Consider the following 3,336-nt stretch of genomic DNA (forward strand, 5'->3'; position numbering starts at 1 on the left):
TTCCCTACTGTGCTATTACTATTTTCAATACATATGGGATTCAATTTTTAATATACCTCTGTTGACTCTTTACACTCTTCTCTATTCTTTATTACCCATCTATTTCAGACCATGCCATATTATTAATAGGCATTCAACCATTTTTATTTAAATTTAAAGATCAGCCTTAAAGTATCATCATTTTTCCAATTCAAAAAACTGACTACAAGTTTTCATTCTCATAAATATGCTGTGTTCAGCAATTATATGAAATTGAATATATAACATTTTTCTTTCCCTGAAGTAAGTTATTTTAAATGACAATGTTACTGCAATTATTACCATAGAGTTTTCCTGGAGGTGCAAACAATTTAAGAGTTCACTACAGAAATTTAAGTTGAAATGCCAAGAGAGAGCACCAAGCGAAAGTTATCTTCAAAGCTAAGAGGGTGCTCAAGTGTTCAAAGCTTCTTAGAATTCATATTTCTTTTTTCCTAGAGAATGAAAATTGTAGTTTTACGTTTCACTTAATAGTTAGTGGTAATCATAGAATTTCCCTAAAATAGCCATGGGTTCCCCAGACAAGAAAGCAGATTAAAATCGATTATCTGCAAATTATTACAAGCAGCTGCAATTTCATTTTCCTTAAGGCTAGTTAAAAAAACTGGAGCCTTAGTCATTGATTCTGCAAAACTATCAAATCCGACCTGTCACCAGCATCACCACCAAAATCCAGTCCAGGAAAAGAAGTAGGTCTGAGACACATGCATGGGCTTACTGTAGCAACTGTTCAACATTCCCTAATAATCACAGAGTCAGAACAGGGAGAATATCCGTGATGTATTTCTTTTTAAAATGCTCCATTGAGCAGTTAGTTTGTCCTTTCTGTGTTGGAATAATGAATGCAATTCAGTTCAGTGCTCATAACAAGCACTGTGTGTAAGCTTTACACAAATAGCACAATGCAAAGTAAGTTTTTGTTTTATAAGGATAATTTGAACTACCAAGTATTAAATGGAGAAATATCCATAGATATCTTACACTCATGCATTTTTCACAGTTTATGATTTAGCCTCATTTTAACAAGATGAAAATTGTAATTATTGATGGCCAGGTTTTATCGGTAACCTTATAATTTTTACATTATCTGCATTTAGTATCTATATTATGATCTAATTGTCTCTTATACTTTGGTTTATATCAGTATAAGGTATTATATAAGTTACAAGCACACATGCTAATTTGAGAATTATTTCCTTACAGTCAGCCCCTCTTCTTAGTTAAGCTTTTGCTGTTGTTTCCCATCAATAGCAGTACTGGCCATGGGAGCGTAAGAATAGTGTGCCATTTATAGCCATCATAATGTCTGCGATAGAAGCATGACATAGACATATTTGTATTTTGCCCATTAATGATAGTAATCACAAATAATGCCATTTCAATATTTTTATATATGAATCCAATCAATTAGTAGATCACTTTGTTTCCTTCATTGACTACTACAATAGACAACTAAGAAAAAGGGCAAAATAATAATTTAATCAAACTTTCTAATATTTTGGATAATTGTACCCCAATTTTGTCTCCACGAGGCTCAGGCTCACTAAGTAAAAAACATTTATAAACATTTGGATCAACATAAGTAATCATATTTTGACTATGTCATAATGTTTTTATTATAATTTACTGTAATATCTATTCTTATGCATTCTATTACTAACTAGATACTTTAAAAAGAAAAGTGACAGGATGAAGGAAGGAAGGAGAAGAAACTTTAGTTTGGGGTTCAGCTCTCATATTGAGAAATTTATTTAGTGTTTTATTTGGATTTGTTCTTTCACAAAACAGGATCCTTTTTCTAGTTATATGAAATGAAGAACATTCCCTAGCTGATACTTAAAGACAACAAAATCCTCAAAGCTTCTGCCTGCACATGTGAGATTACCGAATTAACATTTCAGTATATAATTTCAGATTATTTTTATGGTAATATAAAGGAAAGGGGACAGTTCTGTTCTCTCTTGTTTATGCTGAGCACCTGTTCATTTACACTGACCACCTGTTGTGCCAAACAGAGGTATCTCTGGTATGAGGACCAAAATGCATTTTGTTAAACCTCTACTCTCTAAGAGTATCAAATGGCTCAAGGGGAGTGGGAAAGGGGTCTAATAAGTGGTGTCCTAGCATGCCTTGGCTCATGCCTAAGGAAATCAATTAACTGCAGTGCAATGATTAACAGCACCATAGGCACTGTGCCCAGCATCAATAATTTCCATTTTCACCACGGCAGGAATATCATAAAAGAAATACAATTTGTTATCTTGCAGTTAAAATTAGTGTTTTTGCCACCTCTTGGCAGCTTCAAAGACATTGTAAATCGTTGAGGGTCACAGCTTATGCTGGTGAGGTGAATATAACACTTTTGATTTTCAGGGAGGACATATTATTTTAACATTTGGACTAAAAATGCAGTGTTGAATTCTCTTCAAGTGAAATCAAATAAGCATAATAGAAGTTCCTATTTGTTAGAGGGATAAGTGTGGCTTGACTCTATAAACAGAAATAGCTGGAGCAGTTACACTTTCCTTTTCTGGTTACTTTGTTTCTACTGCATGTGTCCAGCACATGAGGCATTAAAGTATCTCTTTAGAAAAATGTGAAGAAAAAAAAGAAAAAGAATGTAAGAAAGACAGACATTGCAAGCTACTTTATTTGAATGTGAATACTACAATAAAATACTTAAGAAAAATCCATGGCAAAAACCTTTTTCCTAAATAGCTCAGGGTAACCTAGAAAACAAATGGATTACCTCATTCACCACAACCTCTATATACAAAAGATATTTAAAGCTATGAAACTAACCTGTTTAGATACACCACAGATGCCATTATTTACCAACTCAAGTCTGTCTTGAGATTCACCTTGATTGTTGTAACTCTAGGTGACATGCCTCTAGTCTTTCCATCAGCACTGACATGCATTTAGTGCCACTGCTTCATTTTTAGATCTAAATACTCAGGCTTTGAAGAGCTTCAAAGAGTTTTATAATCTCGATCCACAAACACTAATGCCATCAAATCGTTTCCAGGCACAGACACCAATAGAAATTCAACCCCAACCCCTTCTTATTTGCCTCCCAAGAAGATATATTATACTTAAAAACAGAAAACATGTGCTCTATGGTACATCATTTGCAAAAAAGACCACAATCTTAATTAAATGTATTCCAATGAGCTGTTTTACAAAATATAGCCCATTATTAAAACATAATATTGACATTAATATAATACATTGATTTTTATCAATATTTATTGGGATTTCCTTTTTCTCTCTGTGGATATATATTTTTCTTTTATT

At 33.0% G+C, this 3,336-nt stretch overlaps 1 non-coding gene across 1 annotated transcript; it reads right to left on the bottom strand.

The window, feature by feature from the left end:
- Positions 1–684: 684 nt before the first annotated feature.
- Positions 685–818, bottom strand: LOC116100124. Its single transcript, XR_004122478.1, has one exon. It is a non-coding gene; the product is annotated as a small nucleolar RNA SNORA72 (small nucleolar RNA).
- Positions 819–3,336: the final 2,518 nt, after the last annotated feature.

The sequence above is a fragment of the Mastomys coucha genome, unplaced genomic scaffold, assembly GCF_008632895.1.
Source record: "Mastomys coucha isolate ucsf_1 unplaced genomic scaffold, UCSF_Mcou_1 pScaffold20, whole genome shotgun sequence".
Lineage (NCBI taxonomy): Eukaryota > Metazoa > Chordata > Mammalia > Rodentia > Muridae > Mastomys > Mastomys coucha.